The following is a 21,343-nucleotide window of genomic DNA, read 5'->3' as shown; positions in this document are numbered from 1 at the left end:
ACGGGTGAGGGTACGGCGTAGGGTATGGGTTAGGGTTAGGGTTAGGGTTAGGGTTCGTTTTAGGGTTAGGGATTGGTTTAGGGTACGGGTTAGGGTTAGGGTTAGGGTTAGGGTTAGTTTTAGGGTTAGGGATTGGTTTAGGGTACGGGTTAGGATTAGCGTACGTGTTAGGGTTAGGGTTTGGGTTAGGGTTAGGGTACGCGTTAGGGTTAGGGTATGGGTTAGGGTTAGGGTACACGTTAGGATTAGGGTATTTATTAAACCTATCCCACTCTCTAGATACCACTTAGCACGTAAAGGAATATTATTTGGGGTCCAGCCATGGAGAAGATTTTAGTCACTAGGATAAGATAAAGAATAAACACATTATAAAAAAATCACATTAGGATTTTCTTTTTAACCTGTTCCTTAAAACACTAGTGCTTAGGAAATCTAATGGAGGCAAAAGCAGTCAAGGGTAGTTTAGGGTTAGGGTTAGGGTTAGGGTTAGTGTTAGGGTTAGGGTACGGCTTAGGGTATGGGATAGGGGACGGGTGAGGGTACGGCGTAGGGTAGGGGTTAGGGTTAGGGTTAGGGTTAGGGTTAGGGTTAGGGTACGGCTTAGGGTACGGGTGAGGGTACGGGTGAGGGTACGGCGTAGGGTATTGGTTAGGGTTAGGGTACGGCTTAGGATACGGGTTAGGGTACGGGTTAGGGTACGGCGTAGGGTATGGGTTAGGGTTAGGGTTAGGGTTAGGGTTAGGGTTAGGGTTAGGGTACGGCTTAGGGTACGGGTTAGGGTACGGGTGAGGGTATGGCGTAGGGTATAGGTTAGGGTTAGGGTTAGGGTTAGGGTACGGCTTAGGATACGGGTTAGGGTACGGGTGAGGGTACGGCGTAGCGTATGGGTTAGGGTTAGGGTTAGGGTTAGGGTACGGCTTAGGGTACGGGTTAGGGTACGGGTGAGGGTACGGCGTAGGGTATAGGTTAGGGTTAGGGTTAGGGTTAGGGTACGGCTTAGGATACGGGTTAGGGTACGGGTGAGGGTACGGCGTAGCGTATGGGTTAGGGTTAGGGTTAGGGTTAGGGTACGGCTTAGGGTACGGGTTAGGGTACGGGTGAGGGTACGGCGTAGGGTATGGGTTAGGGTTAGGGTTAGGGTTAGGGTTAGTTTTAGGGTTAGGGATTGGTTTAGGGTACGGGTTAGGATTAGCGTACGTGTTAGGGTTAGGGTTTGGGTTAGGGTTAGGGTACGCGTTAGGGTTAGGGTATGGGTTAGGGTTAGGGTACACGTTAGGATTAGGGTATTTATTAAACCTATCCCACTCTCTAGATACCACTTAGCACGTAAAGGAATATTATTTGGGGTCCAGCCATGGAGAAGATTTTAGTCACTAGGATAAGATAAAGAATAAACACATTATAAAAAAATCACATTAGGATTTTCTTTTTAACCTGTTCCTTAAAACACTAGTGCTTAGGAAATCTAATGGAGGCAAAAGCAGTCAAGGGTAGTTTAGGGTTAGGGTTAGGGTTAGGGTTAGTGTTAGGGTTAGGGTACGGCTTAGGGTATGGGATAGGGGACGGGTGAGGGTACGGCGTAGGGTAGGGGTTAGGGTTAGGGTTAGGGTTAGGGTTAGGGTTAGGGTTAGGGTACGGCTTAGGGTACGGGTGAGGGTACGGGTGAGGGTACGGCGTAGGGTATTGGTTAGGGTTAGGGTGCGGCTTAGGATACGGGTTAGGGTACGGGTTAGGGTAGGGCGTAGGGTATGGGTTAGGGTTAGGGTTAGGGTTAGGGTTAGGGTTAGGGTTAGGGTACGGCTTAGGGTACGGGTTAGGGTACGGGTGAGGGTATGGCGTAGGGTATAGGTTAGGGTTAGGGTTAGGGTTAGGGTACGGCTTAGGATACGGGTTAGGGTACGGGTGAGGGTACGGCGTAGCGTATGGGTTAGGGTTAGGGTTAGGGTTAGGGTACGGCTTAGGGTACGGGTTAGGGTACGGGTGAGGGTACGGCGTAGGGTATAGGTTAGGGTTAGGGTTAGGGTTAGGGTACGGCTTAGGATACGGGTTAGGGTACGGGTGAGGGTACGGCGTAGCGTATGGGTTAGGGTTAGGGTTAGGGTTAGGGTACGGCTTAGGGTACGGGTTAGGGTACGGGTGAGGGTACGGCGTAGGGTATGGGTTAGGGTTAGGGTTAGGGTTAGGGTTAGTTTTAGGGTTAGGGATTGGTTTAGGGTACGGGTTAGGATTAGCGTACGTGTTAGGGTTAGGGTTTGGGTTAGGGTTAGGGTACGCGTTAGGGTTAGGGTATGGGTTAGGGTTAGGGTACACGTTAGGATTAGGGTATTTATTAAACCTATCCCACTCTCTAGATACCACTTAGCACGTAAAGGAATATTATTTGGGGTCCAGCCATGGAGAAGATTTTAGTCACTAGGATAAGATAAAGAATAAACACATTATAAAAAAATCACATTAGGATTTTCTTTTTAACCTGTTCCTTAAAACACTAGTGCTTAGGAAATCTAATGGAGGCAAAAGCAGTCAAGGGTAGTTTAGGGTTAGGGTTAGGGTTAGGGTTAGTGTTAGGGTTAGGGTACGGCTTAGGGTATGGGATAGGGGACGGGTGAGGGTACGGCGTAGGGTAGGGGTTAGGGTTAGGGTTAGGGTTAGGGTTAGGGTTAGGGTACGGCTTAGGGTACGGGTGAGGGTACGGGTGAGGGTACTGCGTAGGGTATTGGTTAGGGTTAGGGTACGGCTTAGGATACGGGTTAGGGTACGGGTTAGGGTACGGCGTAGGGTATGGGTTAGGGTTAGGGTTAGGGTTAGGGTTAGGGTTAGGGTTAGGGTACGGCTTAGGGTACGGGTTAGGGTACGGGTGAGGGTATGGCGTAGGGTATAGGTTAGGGTTAGGGTTAGGGTTAGGGTACGGCTTAGGATACGGGTTAGGGTACGGGTGAGGGTACGGCGTAGCGTATGGGTTAGGGTTAGGGTTAGGGTTAGGGTACGGCTTAGGGTACGGGTTAGGGTACGGGTGAGGGTACGGCGTAGGGTATAGGTTAGGGTTAGGGTTAGGGTTAGGGTACGGCTTAGGATACGGGTTAGGGTACGGGTGAGGGTACGGCGTAGCGTATGGGTTAGGGTTAGGGTTAGGGTTAGGGTACGGCTTAGGGTACGGGTTAGGGTACGGGTGAGGGTACGGCGTAGGGTATGGGTTAGGGTTAGGGTTAGGGTTAGGGTTAGTTTTAGGGTTAGGGATTGGTTTAGGGTACGGGTTAGGATTAGCGTACGTGTTAGGGTTAGGGTTTGGGTTAGGGTTAGGGTACGCGTTAGGGTTAGGGTATGGGTTAGGGTTAGGGTACACGTTAGGATTAGGGTATTTATTAAACCTATCCCACTCTCTAGATACCACTTAGCACGTAAAGGAATATTATTTGGGGTCCAGCCATGGAGAAGATTTTAGTCACTAGGATAAGATAAAGAATAAACACATTATAAAAAAATCACATTAGGATTTTCTTTTTAACCTGTTCCTTAAAACACTAGTGCTTAGGAAATCTAATGGAGGCAAAAGCAGTCAAGGGTAGTTTAGGGTTAGGGTTAGGGTTAGGGTTAGTGTTAGGGTTAGGGTACGGCTTAGGGTATGGGATAGGGGACGGGTGAGGGTACGGCGTAGGGTAGGGGTTAGGGTTAGGGTTAGGGTTAGGGTTAGGGTTAGGGTACGGCTTAGGGTACGGGTGAGGGTACGGGTGAGGGTACTGCGTAGGGTATTGGTTAGGGTTAGGGTACGGCTTAGGATACGGGTTAGGGTACGGGTTAGGGTACGGCGTAGGGTATGGGTTAGGGTTAGGGTTAGGGTTAGGGTTAGGGTTAGGGTTAGGGTACGGCTTAGGGTACGGGTTAGGGTACGGGTGAGGGTATGGCGTAGGGTATAGGTTAGGGTTAGGGTTAGGGTTAGGGTACGGCTTAGGATACGGGTTAGGGTACGGGTGAGGGTACGGCGTAGCGTATGGGTTAGGGTTAGGGTTAGGGTTAGGGTACGGCTTAGGGTACGGGTTAGGGTACGGGTGAGGGTACGGCGTAGCGTATGGGTTAGGGTTAGGGTTAGGGTTAGGGTACGGCTTAGGGTACGGGTTAGGGTACGGGTGAGGGTACGGCGTAGCGTATGGGTTAGGGTTAGGGTTAGGGTTAGGGTACGGCTTAGGGTACGGGTTAGGGTACGGGTGAGGGTACGGCGTAGGGTATGGGTTAGGGTTAGGGTTAGGGTTAGGGTTAGTTTTAGGGTTAGGGATTGGTTTAGGGTACGGGTTAGGATTAGCGTACGTGTTAGGGTTAGGGTTTGGGTTAGGGTTAGGGTACGCGTTAGGGTTAGGGTATGGGTTAGGGTTAGGGTACACGTTAGGATTAGGGTATTTATTAAACCTATCCCACTCTCTAGATACCACTTAGCACGTAAAGGAATATTATTTGGGGTCCAGCCATGGAGAAGATTTTAGTCACTAGGATAAGATAAAGAATAAACACATTATAAAAAAATCACATTAGGATTTTCTTTTTAACCTGTTCCTTAAAACACTAGTGCTTAGGAAATCTAATGGAGGCAAAAGCAGTCAAGGGTAGTTTAGGGTTAGGGTTAGGGTTAGGGTTAGTGTTAGGGTTAGGGTACGGCTTAGGGTATGGGATAGGGGACGGGTGAGGGTACGGCGTAGGGTAGGGGTTAGGGTTAGGGTTAGGGTTAGGGTTAGGGTTAGGGTACGGCTTAGGGTACGGGTGAGGGTACGGGTGAGGGTACTGCGTAGGGTATTGGTTAGGGTTAGGGTACGGCTTAGGATACGGGTTAGGGTACGGGTTAGGGTACGGCGTAGGGTATGGGTTAGGGTTAGGGTTAGGGTTAGGGTTAGGGTTAGGGTTAGGGTACGGCTTAGGGTACGGGTTAGGGTACGGGTGAGGGTATGGCGTAGGGTATAGGTTAGGGTTAGGGTTAGGGTTAGGGTACGGCTTAGGATACGGGTTAGGGTACGGGTGAGGGTACGGCGTAGCGTATGGGTTAGGGTTAGGGTTAGGGTTAGGGTACGGCTTAGGGTACGGGTTAGGGTACGGGTGAGGGTACGGCGTAGGGTATAGGTTAGGGTTAGGGTTAGGGTTAGGGTACGGCTTAGGATACGGGTTAGGGTACGGGTGAGGGTACGGCGTAGCGTATGGGTTAGGGTTAGGGTTAGGGTTAGGGTACGGCTTAGGGTACGGGTTAGGGTACGGGTGAGGGTACGGCGTAGGGTATGGGTTAGGGTTAGGGTTAGGGTTAGGGTTAGTTTTAGGGTTAGGGATTGGTTTAGGGTACGGGTTAGGATTAGCGTACGTGTTAGGGTTAGGGTTTGGGTTAGGGTTAGGGTACGCGTTAGGGTTAGGGTATGGGTTAGGGTTAGGGTACACGTTAGGATTAGGGTATTTATTAAACCTATCCCACTCTCTAGATACCACTTAGCACGTAAAGGAATATTATTTGGGGTCCAGCCATGGAGAAGATTTTAGTCACTAGGATAAGATAAAGAATAAACACATTATAAAAAAATCACATTAGGATTTTCTTTTTAACCTGTTCCTTAAAACACTAGTGCTTAGGAAATCTAATGGAGGCAAAAGCAGTCAAGGGTAGTTTAGGGTTAGGGTTAGGGTTAGGGTTAGTGTTAGGGTTAGGGTACGGCTTAGGGTATGGGATAGGGGACGGGTGAGGGTACGGCGTAGGGTAGGGGTTAGGGTTAGGGTTAGGGTTAGGGTTAGGGTTAGGGTACGGCTTAGGGTACGGGTGAGGGTACGGGTGAGGGTACTGCGTAGGGTATTGGTTAGGGTTAGGGTACGGCTTAGGATACGGGTTAGGGTACGGGTTAGGGTACGGCGTAGGGTATGGGTTAGGGTTAGGGTTAGGGTTAGGGTTAGGGTTAGGGTTAGGGTACGGCTTAGGGTACGGGTTAGGGTACGGGTGAGGGTATGGCGTAGGGTATAGGTTAGGGTTAGGGTTAGGGTTAGGGTACGGCTTAGGATACGGGTTAGGGTACGGGTGAGGGTACGGCGTAGCGTATGGGTTAGGGTTAGGGTTAGGGTTAGGGTACGGCTTAGGGTACGGGTTAGGGTACGGGTGAGGGTACGGCGTAGGGTATAGGTTAGGGTTAGGGTTAGGGTTAGGGTACGGCTTAGGATACGGGTTAGGGTACGGGTGAGGGTACGGCGTAGCGTATGGGTTAGGGTTAGGGTTAGGGTTAGGGTACGGCTTAGGGTACGGGTTAGGGTACGGGTGAGGGTACGGCGTAGGGTATGGGTTAGGGTTAGGGTTAGGGTTAGGGTTAGTTTTAGGGTTAGGGATTGGTTTAGGGTACGGGTTAGGGTTAGGGTTAGGGTTAGGGTTAGTTTTAGGGTTAGGGATTGGTTTAGGGTACGGGTTAGGATTAGCATACGTGTTAGGGTTAGGGTTTGGGTTAGGGTTAGGGTACGCGTTAGGGTTAGGGTATGGGTTAGGGTTAGGGTACACGTTAGGATTAGGGTATTTATTAAACCTATCCCACTCTCTAGATACCACTTAGCACGTAAAGGAATATTATTTGGGGTCCAGCCATGGAGAAGATTTTAGTCACTAGGATAAGATAAAGAATAAACACATTATAAAAAAATCACATTAGGATTTTCTTTTTAACCTGTTCCTTAAAACACTAGTGCTTAGGAAATCTAATGGAGGCAAAAGCAGTCAAGGGTAGTTTAGGGTTAGGGTTAGGGTTAGGGTTAGTGTTAGGGTTAGGGTACGGCTTAGGGTATGGGATAGGGGACGGGTGAGGGTACGGCGTAGGGTAGGGGTTAGGGTTAGGGTTAGGGTTAGGGTTAGGGTTAGGGTACGGCTTAGGGTACGGGTGAGGGTACGGGTGAGGGTACGGCGTAGGGTATTGGTTAGGGTTAGGGTACGGCTTAGGATACGGGTTAGGGTACGGGTTAGGGTACGGCGTAGGGTATGGGTTAGGGTTAGGGTTAGGGTTAGGGTTAGGGTTAGGGTTAGGGTACGGCTTAGGGTACGGGTTAGGGTACGGGTGAGGGTATGGCGTAGGGTATAGGTTAGGGTTAGGGTTAGGGTTAGGGTACGGCTTAGGATACGGGTTAGGGTACGGGTGAGGGTACGGCGTAGCGTATGGGTTAGGGTTAGGGTTAGGGTTAGGGTACGGCTTAGGGTACGGGTTAGGGTACGGGTGAGGGTACGGCGTAGGGTATAGGTTAGGGTTAGGGTTAGGGTTAGGGTACGGCTTAGGATACGGGTTAGGGTACGGGTGAGGGTACGGCGTAGCGTATGGGTTAGGGTTAGGGTTAGGGTTAGGGTACGGCTTAGGGTACGGGTTAGGGTACGGGTGAGGGTACGGCGTAGGGTATGGGTTAGGGTTAGGGTTAGGGTTAGGGTTAGTTTTAGGGTTAGGGATTGGTTTAGGGTACGGGTTAGGATTAGCGTACGTGTTAGGGTTAGGGTTTGGGTTAGGGTTAGGGTACGCGTTAGGGTTAGGGTATGGGTTAGGGTTAGGGTACACGTTAGGATTAGGGTATTTATTAAACCTATCCCACTCTCTAGATACCACTTAGCACGTAAAGGAATATTATTTGGGGTCCAGCCATGGAGAAGATTTTAGTCACTAGGATAAGATAAAGAATAAACACATTATAAAAAAATCACATTAGGATTTTCTTTTTAACCTGTTCCTTAAAACACTAGTGCTTAGGAAATCTAATGGAGGCAAAAGCAGTCAAGGGTAGTTTAGGGTTAGTGTTAGGGTTAGGGTTAGTGTTAGGGTTAGGGTACGGCTTAGGGTATGGGATAGGGGACGGGTGAGGGTACGGCGTAGGGTAGGGGTTAGGGTTAGGGTTAGGGTTAGGGTTAGGGTACGGCTTAGGGTACGGGTGAGGGTACGGGTGAGGGTACTGCGTAGGGTATTGGTTAGGGTTAGGGTACGGCTTAGGATACGGGTTAGGGTACGGGTTAGGGTACGGCGTAGGGTATGGGTTAGGGTTAGGGTTAGGGTTAGGGTTAGGGTTAGGGTTAGGGTACGGCTTAGGGTACGGGTTAGGGTACGGGTGAGGGTATGGCGTAGGGTATAGGTTAGGGTTAGGGTTAGGGTTAGGGTACGGCTTAGGATACGGGTTAGGGTACGGGTGAGGGTACGGCGTAGCGTATGGGTTAGGGTTAGGGTTAGGGTTAGGGTACGGCTTAGGGTACGGGTTAGGGTACGGGTGAGGGTACGGCGTAGGGTATAGGTTAGGGTTAGGGTTAGGGTTAGGGTACGGCTTAGGATACGGGTTAGGGTACGGGTGAGGGTACGGCGTAGCGTATGGGTTAGGGTTAGGGTTAGGGTTAGGGTACGGCTTAGGGTACGGGTTAGGGTACGGGTGAGGGTACGGCGTAGGGTATGGGTTAGGGTTAGTGTTAGGGTTAGGGTTAGTTTTAGGGTTAGGGATTGGTTTAGGGTACGGGTTAGGATTAGCGTACGTGTTAGGGTTAGGGTTTGGGTTAGGGTTAGGGTACGCGTTAGGGTTAGGGTATGGGTTAGGGTTAGGGTACACGTTAGGATTAGGGTATTTATTAAACCTATCCCACTCTCTAGATACCACTTAGCACGTAAAGGAATATTATTTGGGGTCCAGCCATGGAGAAGATTTTAGTCACTAGGATAAGATAAAGAATAAACACATTATAAAAAAATCACATTAGGATTTTCTTTTTAACCTGTTCCTTAAAACACTAGTGCTTAGGAAATCTAATGGAGGCAAAAGCAGTCAAGGGTAGTTTAGGGTTAGGGTTAGGGTTAGGGTTAGTGTTAGGGTTAGGGTACGGCTTAGGGTATGGGATAGGGGACGGGTGAGGGTACGGCGTAGGGTAGGGGTTAGGGTTAGGGTTAGGGTTAGGGTTAGGGTTAGGGTACGGCTTAGGGTACGGGTGAGGGTACGGGTGAGGGTACTGCGTAGGGTATTGGTTAGGGTTAGGGTACGGCTTAGGATACGGGTTAGGGTACGGGTTAGGGTACGGCGTAGGGTATGGGTTAGGGTTAGGGTTAGGGTTAGGGTTAGGGTTAGGGTTAGGGTACGGCTTAGGGTACGGGTTAGGGTACGGGTGAGGGTATGGCGTAGGGTATAGGTTAGGGTTAGGGTTAGGGTTAGGGTACGGCTTAGGATACGGGTTAGGGTACGGGTGAGGGTACGGCGTAGCGTATGGGTTAGGGTTAGGGTTAGGGTTAGGGTACGGCTTAGGGTACGGGTTAGGGTACGGGTGAGGGTACGGCGTAGGGTATAGGTTAGGGTTAGGGTACGGCTTAGGATACGGGTTAGGGTATGGGTGAGGGTACGGCGTAGCGTATGGGTTAGGGTTAGGGTTAGGGTTAGGGTACGGCTTAGGGTACGGGTTAGGGTACGGGTGAGGGTACGGCGTAGGGTATGGGTTAGGGTTAGGGTTAGGGTTAGGGTTAGTTTTAGGGTTAGGGATTGGTTTAGGGTACGGGTTAGGATTAGCGTACGTGTTAGGGTTAGGGTTTGGGTTAGGGTTAGGGTACGCGTTAGGGTTAGGGTATGGGTTAGGGTTAGGGTACACGTTAGGATTAGGGTATTTATTAAACCTATCCCACTCTCTAGATACCACTTAGCACGTAAAGGAATATTATTTGGGGTCCAGCCATGGAGAAGATTTTAGTCACTAGGATAAGATAAAGAATAAACACATTATAAAAAAATCACATTAGGATTTTCTTTTTAACCTGTTCCTTAAAACACTAGTGCTTAGGAAATCTAATGGAGGCAAAAGCAGTCAAGGGTAGTTTAGGGTTAGGGTTAGGGTTAGGGTTAGTGTTAGGGTTAGGGTACGGCTTAGGGTATGGGATAGGGGACGGGTGAGGGTACGGCGTAGGGTAGGGGTTAGGGTTAGGGTTAGGGTTAGGGTTAGGGTTAGGGTACGGCTTAGGGTACGGGTGAGGGTACGGGTGAGGGTACTGCGTAGGGTATTGGTTAGGGTTAGGGTACGGCTTAGGATACGGGTTAGGGTACGGCGTAGGGTATGGGTTAGGGTTAGGGTTAGGGTTAGGGTTAGGGTTAGGGTTAGGGTACGGCTTAGGGTACGGGTTAGGGTACGGGTGAGGGTATGGCGTAGGGTATAGGTTAGGGTTAGGGTTAGGGTTAGGGTACGGCTTAGGATACGGGTTAGGGTACGGGTGAGGGTACGGCGTAGCGTATGGGTTAGGGTTAGGGTTAGGGTTAGGGTACGGCTTAGGGTACGGGTTAGGGTACGGGTGAGGGTACGGCGTAGGGTATAGGTTAGGGTTAGGGTTAGGGTTAGGGTACGGCTTAGGATACGGGTTAGGGTACGGGTGAGGGTACGGCGTAGCGTATGGGTTAGGGTTAGGGTTAGGGTTAGGGTACGGCTTAGGGTACGGGTTAGGGTACGGGTGAGGGTACGGCGTAGGGTATGGGTTAGGGTTAGGGTTAGGGTTAGGGTTAGTTTTAGGGTTAGGGATTGGTTTAGGGTACGGGTTAGGATTAGCGTACGTGTTAGGGTTAGGGTTTGGGTTAGGGTTAGGGTACGCGTTAGGGTTAGGGTATGGGTTAGGGTTAGGGTACACGTTAGGATTAGGGTATTTATTAAACCTATCCCACTCTCTAGATACCACTTAGCACGTAAAGGAATATTATTTGGGGTCCAGCCATGGAGAAGATTTTAGTCACTAGGATAAGATAAAGAATAAACACATTATAAAAAAATCACATTAGGATTTTCTTTTTAACCTGTTCCTTAAAACACTAGTGCTTAGGAAATCTAATGGAGGCAAAAGCAGTCAAGGGTAGTTTAGGGTTAGGGTTAGGGTTAGGGTTAGTGTTAGGGTTAGGGTACGGCTTAGGGTATGGGATAGGGGACGGGTGAGGGTACGGCGTAGGGTAGGGGTTAGGGTTAGGGTTAGGGTTAGGGTTAGGGTTAGGGTACGGCTTAGGGTACGGGTGAGGGTACGGGTGAGGGTACTGCGTAGGGTATTGGTTAGGGTTAGGGTACGGCTTAGGATACGGGTTAGGGTACGGGTTAGGGTACGGCGTAGGGTATGGGTTAGGGTTAGGGTTAGGGTTAGGGTTAGGGTTAGGGTTAGGGTACGGCTTAGGGTACGGGTTAGGGTACGGGTGAGGGTATGGCGTAGGGTATAGGTTAGGGTTAGGGTTAGGGTTAGGGTACGGCTTAGGATACGGGTTAGGGTACGGGTGAGGGTACGGCGTAGCGTATGGGTTAGGGTTAGGGTTAGGGTTAGGGTACGGCTTAGGGTACGGGTTAGGGTACGGGTGAGGGTACGGCGTAGGGTATAGGTTAGGGTTAGGGTTAGGGTTAGGGTACGGCTTAGGATACGGGTTAGGGTACGGGTGAGGGTACGGCGTAGCGTATGGGTTAGGGTTAGGGTTAGGGTTAGGGTACGGCTTAGGGTACGGGTTAGGGTACGGGTGAGGGTACGGCGTAGGGTATGGGTTAGGGTTAGGGTTAGGGTTAGGGTTAGTTTTAGGGTTAGGGATTGGTTTAGGGTACGGGTTAGGATTAGCGTACGTGTTAGGGTTAGGGTTTGGGTTAGGGTTAGGGTACGCGTTAGGGTTAGGGTATGGGTTAGGGTTAGGGTACACGTTAGGATTAGGGTATTTATTAAACCTATCCCACTCTCTAGATACCACTTAGCACGTAAAGGAATATTATTTGGGGTCCAGCCATGGAGAAGATTTTAGTCACTAGGATAAGATAAAGAATAAACACATTATAAAAAAATCACATTAGGATTTTCTTTTTAACCTGTTCCTTAAAACACTAGTGCTTAGGAAATCTAATGGAGGCAAAAGCAGTCAAGGGTAGTTTAGGGTTAGGGTTAGGGTTAGGGTTAGTGTTAGGGTTAGGGTACGGCTTAGGGTATGGGATAGGGGACGGGTGAGGGTACGGCGTAGGGTAGGGGTTAGGGTTAGGGTTAGGGTTAGGGTTAGGGTTAGGGTACGGCTTAGGGTACGGGTGAGGGTACGGGTGAGGGTACGGCGTAGGGTATTGGTTAGGGTTAGGGTACGGCTTAGGATACGGGTTAGGGTACGGGTTAGGGTACGGCGTAGGGTATGGGTTAGGGTTAGGGTTAGGGTTAGGGTTAGGGTTAGGGTTAGGGTACGGCTTAGGGTACGGGTTAGGGTACGGGTGAGGGTATGGCGTAGGGTATAGGTTAGGGTTAGGGTTAGGGTTAGGGTACGGCTTAGGATACGGGTTAGGGTACGGGTGAGGGTACGGTGTAGCGTATGGGTTAGGGTTAGGGTTAGGGTTAGGGTACGGCTTAGGGTACGGGTTAGGGTACGGGTGAGGGTACGGCGTAGGGTATAGGTTAGGGTTAGGGTTAGGGTTAGGGTACGGCTTAGGATACGGGTTAGGGTACGGGTGAGGGTACGGCGTAGCGTATGGGTTAGGGTTAGGGTTAGGGTTAGGGTACGGCTTAGGGTACGGGTTAGGGTACGGGTGAGGGTACGGCGTAGGGTATGGGTTAGGGTTAGGGTTAGGGTTAGGGTTAGTTTTAGGGTTAGGGATTGGTTTAGGGTACGGGTTAGGATTAGCGTACGTGTTAGGGTTAGGGTTTGGGTTAGGGTTAGGGTACGCGTTAGGGTTAGGGTATGGGTTAGGGTTAGGGTACACGTTAGGATTAGGGTATTTATTAAACCTATCCCACTCTCTAGATACCACTTAGCACGTAAAGGAATATTATTTGGGGTCCAGCCATGGAGAAGATTTTAGTCACTAGGATAAGATAAAGAATAAACACATTATAAAAAAATCACATTAGGATTTTCTTTTTAACCTGTTCCTTAAAACACTAGTGCTTAGGAAATCTAATGGAGGCAAAAGCAGTCAAGGGTAGTTTAGGGTTAGGGTTAGGGTTAGGGTTAGTGTTAGGGTTAGGGTACGGCTTAGGGTATGGGATAGGGGACGGGTGAGGGTACGGCGTAGGGTAGGGGTTAGGGTTAGGGTTAGGGTTAGGGTTAGGGTTAGGGTACGGCTTAGGGTACGGGTGAGGGTACGGGTGAGGGTACTGCGTAGGGTATTGGTTAGGGTTAGGGTACGGCTTAGGATACGGGTTAGGGTACGGGTTAGGGTACGGCGTAGGGTATGGGTTAGGGTTAGGGTTAGGGTTAGGGTTAGGGTTAGGGTTAGGGTACGGCTTAGGGTACGGGTTAGGGTACGGGTGAGGGTATGGCGTAGGGTATAGGTTAGGGTTAGGGTTAGGGTTAGGGTACGGCTTAGGATACGGGTTAGGGTACGGGTGAGGGTACGGCGTAGCGTATGGGTTACGGTTAGGGTTAGGGTTAGGGTACGGCTTAGGGTACGGGTTAGGGTACGGGTGAGGGTACGGCGTAGGGTATAGGTTAGGGTTAGGGTTAGGGTTAGGGTACGGCTTAGGATACGGGTTAGGGTACGGGTGAGGGTACGGCGTAGCGTATGGGTTAGGGTTAGGGTTAGGGTTAGGGTACGGCTTAGGGTACGGGTTAGGGTACGGGTGAGGGTACGGCGTAGGGTATGGGTTAGGGTTAGGGTTAGGGTTAGGGTTAGTTTTAGGGTTAGGGATTGGTTTAGGGTACGGGTTAGGATTAGCGTACGTGTTAGGGTTAGGGTTTGGGTTAGGGTTAGGGTACGCGTTAGGGTTAGGGTATGGGTTAGGGTTAGGGTACACGTTAGGATTAGGGTATTTATTAAACCTATCCCACTCTCTAGATACCACTTAGCACGTAAAGGAATATTATTTGGGGTCCAGCCATGGAGAAGATTTTAGTCACTAGGATAAGATAAAGAATAAACACATTATAAAAAAATCACATTAGGATTTTCTTTTTAACCTGTTCCTTAAAACACTAGTGCTTAGGAAATCTAATGGAGGCAAAAGCAGTCAAGGGTAGTTTAGGGTTAGGGTTAGGGTTAGGGTTAGTGTTAGGGTTAGGGTACGGCTTAGGGTATGGGATAGGGGACGGGTGAGGGTACGGCGTAGGGTAGGGGTTAGGGTTAGGGTTAGGGTTAGGGTTAGGGTTAGGGTACGGCTTAGGGTACGGGTGAGGGTACGGGTGAGGGTACTGCGTAGGGTATTGGTTAGGGTTAGGGTACGGCTTAGGATACGGGTTAGGGTACGGGTTAGGGTACGGCGTAGGGTATGGGTTAGGGTTAGGGTTAGGGTTAGGGTTAGGGTTAGGGTTAGGGTACGGCTTAGGGTACGGGTTAGGGTACGGGTGAGGGTATGGCGTAGGGTATAGGTTAGGGTTAGGGTTAGGGTTAGGGTACGGCTTAGGATACGGGTTAGGGTACGGGTGAGGGTACGGCGTAGCGTATGGGTTAGGGTTAGGGTTAGGGTTAGGGTACGGCTTAGGGTACGGGTTAGGGTACGGGTGAGGGTACGGCGTAGGGTATAGGTTAGGGTTAGGGTTAGGGTTAGGGTACGGCTTAGGATACGGGTTAGGGTACGGGTGAGGGTACGGCGTAGCGTATGGGTTAGGGTTAGGGTTAGGGTTAGGGTACGGCTTAGGGTACGGGTTAGGGTACGGGTGAGGGTACGGCGTAGGGTATGGGTTAGGGTTAGGGTTAGGGTTAGGGTTAGTTTTAGGGTTAGGGATTGGTTTAGGGTACGGGTTAGGATTAGCGTACGTGTTAGGGTTAGGGTTTGGGTTAGGGTTAGGGTACGCGTTAGGGTTAGGGTATGGGTTAGGGTTAGGGTACACGTTAGGATTAGGGTATTTATTAAACCTATCCCACTCTCTAGATACCACTTAGCACGTAAAGGAATATTATTTGGGGTCCAGCCATGGAGAAGATTTTAGTCACTAGGATAAGATAAAGAATAAACACATTATAAAAAAATCACATTAGGATTTTCTTTTTAACCTGTTCCTTAAAACACTAGTGCTTAGGAAATCTAATGGAGGCAAAAGCAGTCAAGGGTAGTTTAGGGTTAGGGTTAGGGTTAGGGTTAGTGTTAGGGTTAGGGTACGGCTTAGGGTATGGGATAGGGGACGGGTGAGGGTACGGCGTAGGGTAGGGGTTAGGGTTAGGGTTAGGGTTAGGGTTAGGGTTAGGGTACGGCTTAGGGTACGGGTGAGGGTACGGGTGAGGGTACTGCGTAGGGTATTGGTTAGGGTTAGGGTACGGCTTAGGATACGGGTTAGGGTACGGGTTAGGGTACGGCGTAGGGTATGGGTTAGGGTTAGGGTTAGGGTTAGGGTTAGGGTTAGGGTTAGGGTACGGCTTAGGGTACGGGTTAGGGTACGGGTGAGGGTATGGCGTAGGGTATAGGTTAGGGTTAGGGTTAGGGTTAGGGTACGGCTTAGGATACGGGTTAGGGTACGGGTGAGGGTACGGCGTAGCGTATGGGTTAGGGTTAGGGTTAGGGTTAGGGTACGGCTTAGGGTACGGGTTAGGGTACGGGTGAGGGTACGGCGTAGGGTATGGGTTAGGGTTAGGGTTAGGGTTAGGGTACGGCTTAGGGTACGGGTTAGGGTACGGGTGAGGGTACGGCGTAGCGTATGGGTTAGGGTTAGGGTTAGGGTTAGGGTACGGCTTAGGGTACGGGTTAGGGTACGGGTGAGGGTACGGCGTAGGGTATGGGTTAGGGTTAGGGTTAGGGTTAGGGTTAGTTTTAGGGTTAGGGATTGGTTTAGGGTACGGGTTAGGATTAGCGTACGTGTTAGGGTTAGGGTTTGGGTTAGGGTTAGGGTACGCGTTAGGGTTAGGGTATGGGTTAGGGTTAGGGTACACGTTAGGATTAGGGTATTTATTAAACCTATCCCACTCTCTAGATACCACTTAGCACGTAAAGGAATATTATTTGGGGTCCAGCCATGGAGAAGATTTTAGTCACTAGGATAAGATAAAGAATAAACACATTATAAAAAAATCACATTAGGATTTTCTTTTTAACCTGTTCCTTAAAACACTAGTGCTTAGGAAATCTAATGGAGGCAAAAGCAGTCAAGGGTAGTTTAGGGTTAGGGTTAGGGTTAGGGTTAGTGTTAGGGTTAGGGTACGGCTTAGGGTATGGGATAGGGGACGGGTGAGGGTACGGCGTAGGGTAGGGGTTAGGGTTAGGGTTAGGGTTAGGGTTAGGGTTAGGGTACGGCTTAGGGTACGGGTGAGGGTACGGGTGAGGGTACTGCGTAGGGTATTGGTTAGGGTTAGGGTACGGCTTAGGATACGGGTTAGGGTACGGGTTAGGGTACGGCGTAGGGTATGGGTTAGGGTTAGGGTTAGGGTTAGGGTTAGGGTTAGGGTTAGGGTACGGCTTAGGGTACGGGTTAGGGTACGGGTGAGGGTATGGCGTAGGGTATAGGTTAGGGTTAGGGTTAGGGTTAGGGTACGGCTTAGGATACGGGTTAGGGTACGGGTGAGGGTACGGCGTAGCGTATGGGTTAGGGTTAGGGTTAGGGTTAGGGTACGGCTTAGGGTACGGGTTAGGGTACGGGTGAGGGTACGGCGTAGGGTATAGGTTAGGGTTAGGGTTAGGGTTAGGGTACGGCTTAGGATACGGGTTAGGGTACGGGTGAGGGTACGGCGTAGCGTATGGGTTAGGGTTAGGGTTAGGGTTAGGGTACGGCTTAGGGTACGGGTTAGGGTACGGGTGAGGGTACGGCGTAGGGTATGGGTTAGGGTTAGGGTTAGGGTTAGGGTTAGTTTTAGGGTTAGGGATTGGTTTAGGGTACGGGTTAGGATTAGCGTACGTGTTAGGGTTAGGGTTTGGGTTAGGGTTAGGGTACGCGTTAGGGTTAGGGTATGGGTTAGGGTTAGGGTACACGTTAGGATTAGGGTATTTATTAAACCTATCCCACTCTCTAGATACCACTTAGCACGTAAAGGAATATTATTTGGGGTCCAGCCATGGAGAAGATTTTAGTCACTAGGATAAGATAAAGAATAAACACATTATAAAAAAATCACATTAGGATTTTCTTTTTAACCTGTTCCTTAAAACACTAGTGCTTAGGAAATCTAATGGAGGCAAAAGCAGTCAAGGGTAGTTTAGGGTTAGGGTTAGGGTTAGGGTTAGTGTTAGGGTTAGGGTACGGCTTAGGGTATGGGATAGGGGACGGGTGAGGGTACGGCGTAGGGTAGGGGTTAGGGTTAGGGTTAGGGTTAGGGTTAGGGTTAGGGTACGGCTTAGGGTACGGGTGAGGGTACGGGTGAGGGTACTGCGTAGGGTATTGGTTAGGGTTAGGGTACGGCTTAGGATACGGGTTAGGGTACGGGTTAGGGTACGGCGTAGGGTATGGGTTAGGGTTAGGGTTAGGGTTAGGGTTAGGGTTAGGGTTAGGGTACGGCTTAGGGTACGGGTTAGGGTACGGGTGAGGGTATGGCGTAGGGTATAGGTTAGGGTTAGGGTTAGGGTTAGGGTACGGCTTAGGATACGGGTTAGGGTACGGGTGAGGGTACGGCGTAGCGTATGGGTTAGGGTTAGGGTTAGGGTTAGGGTACGGCTTAGGGTACGGGTTAGGGTACGGGTGAGGGTACGGCGTAGGGTATAGGTTAGGGTTAGGGTTAGGGTTAGGGTACGGCTTAGGATACGGGTTAGGGTACGGGTGAGGGTACGGCGTAGCGTATGGGTTAGGGTTAGGGTTAGGGTTAGGGTACGGCTTAGGGTACGGGTTAGGGTACGGGTGAGGGTACGGCGTAGGGTATGGGTTAGGGTTAGGGTTAGGGTTAGGGTTAGTTTTAGGGTTAGGGATTGGTTTAGGGTACGGGTTAGGATTAGCGTACGTGTTAGGGTTAGGGTTTGGGTTAGGGTTAGGGTACGCGTTAGGGTTAGGGTATGGGTTAGGGTTAGGGTACACGTTAGGATTAGGGTATTTATTAAACCTATCCCACTCTCTAGATACCACTTAGCACGTAAAGGAATATTATTTGGGGTCCAGCCATGGAGAAGATTTTAGTCACTAGGATAAGATAAAGAATAAACACATTATAAAAAAATCACATTAGGATTTTCTTTTTAACCTGTTCCTTAAAACACTAGTGCTTAGGAAATCTAATGGAGGCAAAAGCAGTCAAGGGTAGTTTAGGGTTAGGGTTAGGGTTAGGGTTAGTGTTAGGGTTAGGGTACGGCTTAGGGTATGGGATAGGGGACGGGTGAGGGTACGGCGTAGGGTAGGGGTTAGGGTAGGGTTAGGGTTAGGGTTAGGGTTAGGGTACGGCTTAGGGTACGGGTGAGGGTACGGGTGAGGGTACGGCGTAGGGTATTGGTTAGGGTTAGGGTACGGCTTAGGATACGGGTTAGGGTACGGGTTAGGGTACGGCGTAGGGTATGGGTTAGGGTTAGGGTTAGGGTTAGGGTTAGGGTTAGGGTTAGGGTACGGCTTAGGGTACGGGTTAGGGTACGGGTGAGGGTATGGCATAGGGTATAGGTTAGGGTTAGGGTTAGGGTTAGGGTACGGCTTAGGATACGGGTTAGGGTACGGGTGAGGGTACGGCGTAGCGTATGGGTTAGGGTTAGGGTTAGGGTTAGGGTACGGCTTAGGGTACGGGTTAGGGTACGGGTGAGGGTACGGCGTAGGGTATAGGTTAGGGTTAGGGTTAGGGTTAGGGTACGGCTTAGGATACGGGTTAGGGTACGGGTGAGGGTACGGCGTAGCGTATGGGTTAGGGTTAGGGTTAGGGTTAGGGTACGGCTTAGGGTACGGGTTAGGGTACGGGTGAGGGTACGGCGTAGGGTATGGGTTAGGGTTAGGGTTAGGGTTAGGGTTAGTTTTAGGGTTAGGGATTGGTTTAGGGTACGGGTTAGGATTAGCGTACGTGTTAGGGTTAGGGTTTGGGTTAGGGTTAGGGTACGCGTTAGGGTTAGGGTATGGGTTAGGGTTAGGGTACACGTTAGGATTAGGGTATTTATTAAACCTATCCCACTCTCTAGATACCACTTAGCACGTAAAGGAATATTATTTGGGGTCCAGCCATGGAGAAGATTTTAGTCACTAGGATAAGATAAAGAATAAACACATTATAAAAAAATCACATTAGGATTTTCTTTTTAACCTGTTCCTTAAAACACTAGTGCTTAGGAAATCTAATGGAGGCAAAAGCAGTCAAGGGTAGTTTAGGGTTAGGGTTAGGGTTAGGGTTAGTGTTAGGGTTAGGGTACGGCTTAGGGTATGGGATAGGGGACGGGTGAGGGTACGGCGTAGGGTAGGGGTTAGGGTTAGGGTTAGGGTTAGGGTTAGGGTTAGGGTACGGCTTAGGGTACGGGTGAGGGTACGGGTGAGGGTACTGCGTAGGGTATTGGTTAGGGTTAGGGTACGGCTTAGGATACGGGTTAGGGTACGGGTTAGGGTACGGCGTAGGGTATGGGTTAGGGTTAGGGTTAGGGTTAGGGTTAGGGTTAGGGTTAGGGTACGGCTTAGGGTACGGGTTAGGGTACGGGTGAGGGTATGGCGTAGGGTATAGGTTAGGGTTAGGGTTAGGGTTAGGGTACGGCTTAGGATACGGGTTAGGGTACGGGTGAGGGTACGGCGTAGCGTATGGGTTAGGGTTAGGGTTAGGGTTAGGGTACGGCTTAGGGTACGGGTTAGGGTACGGGTGAGGGTACGGCGTAGGGTATAGGTTAGGGTTAGGGTTAGGGTTAGGGTACGGCTTAGGATACGGGTTAGGGTACGGGTGAGGGTACGGCGTAGCGTATGGGTTAGGGTTAGGGTTAGGGTTAGGGTACGGCTTAGGGTACGGGTTAGGGTACGGGTGAGGGTACGGCGTAGGGTATGGGTTAGGGTTAGGGTTAGGGTTAGGGTTAGTTTTAGGGTTAGGGATTGGTTTAGGGTACGGGTTAGGATTAGCGTACGTGTTAGGGTTAGGGTTTGGGTTAGGGTTAGGGTACGCGTTAGGGTTAGGGTATGGGTTAGGGTTAGGGTACACGTTAGGATTAGGGTATTTATTAAACCTATCCCACTCTCTAGATACCACTTAGCACGTAAAGGAATATTATTTGGGGTCCAGCCATGGAGAAGATTTTAGTCACTAGGATAAGATAAAGAATAAACACATTATAAAAAAATCACATTAGGATTTTCTTTTTAACCTGTTCCTTAAAACACTAGTGCTTAGGAAATCTAATGGAGGCAAAAGCAGTCAAGGGTAGTTTAGGGTTAGGGTTAGGGTTAGGGTTAGTGTTAGGGTTAGGGTACGGCTTAGGGTATGGGATAGGGGACGGGTGAGGGTACGGCGTAGGGTAGGGGTTAGGGTTAGGGTTAGGGTTAGGGTTAGGGTTAGGGTACGGCTTAGGGTACGGGTGAGGGTACGGGTGAGGGTACTGCGTAGGGTATTGGTTAGGGTTAGGGTACGGCTTAGGATACGGGTTAGGGTACGGGTTAGGGTACGGCGTAGGGTATGGGTTAGGGTTAGGGTTAGGGTTAGGGTTAGGGTTAGGGTTAGGGTACGGCTTAGGGTACGGGTTAGGGTACGGGTGAGGGTATGGCGTAGGGTATAGGTTAGGGTTAGGGTTAGGGTTAGGGTACGGCTTAGGATACGGGTTAGGGTACGGGTGAGGGTACGGCGTAGCGTATGGGTTAGGGTTAGGGTTAGGGTTAGGGTACGGCTTAGGGTACGGGTTAGGGTACGGGTGAGGGTACGGCGTAGCGTATGGGTTAGGGTTAGGGTTAGGGTTAGGGTACGGCTTAGGGTACGGGTTAGGGTACGGGTGAGGGTACGGCGTAGGGTATGGGTTAGGGTTAGGGTTAGGGTTAGGGTTAGTTTTAGGGTTAGGGATTGGTTTAGGGTACGGGTTAGGATTAGCGTACGTGTTAGGGTTAGGGTATGGGTTAGGGTTAGGGTACACGTTAGGATTAGGGTATTTATTAAACCTATCCCACTCTCTAGATACCACTTAGCACGTAAAGGAATATTATTTGGGGTCCAGCCATGGAGAAGATTTTAGTCACTAGGATAAGATAAAGAATAAACACATTATAAAAAAATCACATTAGGATTTTCTTTTTAACCTGTTCCTTAAAACACTAGTGCTTAGGAAATCTAATGGAGGCAAAAGCAGTCAAGGGTAGTTTAGGGTTAGGGTTAGGGTTAGGGTTAGTGTTAGGGTTAGGGTACGGCTTAGGGTATTGGATAGGGGACGGGTGAGGGTACGGCGTAGGGTAGGGGTTAGGGTTAGGGTTAGGGTTAGGGTTAGGGTTAGGGTACGGCTTAGGGTACGGGTGAGGGTACGGGTGAGGGTACTGCGTAGGGTATTGGTTAGGGTTAGGGTACGGCTTAGGATACGGGTTAGGGTACGGGTTAGGGTACGGCGTAGGGTATGGGTTAGGGTTAGGGTTAGGGTTAGGGTTAGGGTTAGGGTTAGGGTACGGC

This window comes from Eubalaena glacialis, chromosome 9, assembly GCF_028564815.1.
Source record: "Eubalaena glacialis isolate mEubGla1 chromosome 9, mEubGla1.1.hap2.+ XY, whole genome shotgun sequence".
Taxonomy (NCBI): Eukaryota; Metazoa; Chordata; class Mammalia; order Artiodactyla; family Balaenidae; genus Eubalaena; species Eubalaena glacialis.
This window is presented reverse-complemented; position numbering follows the sequence as displayed.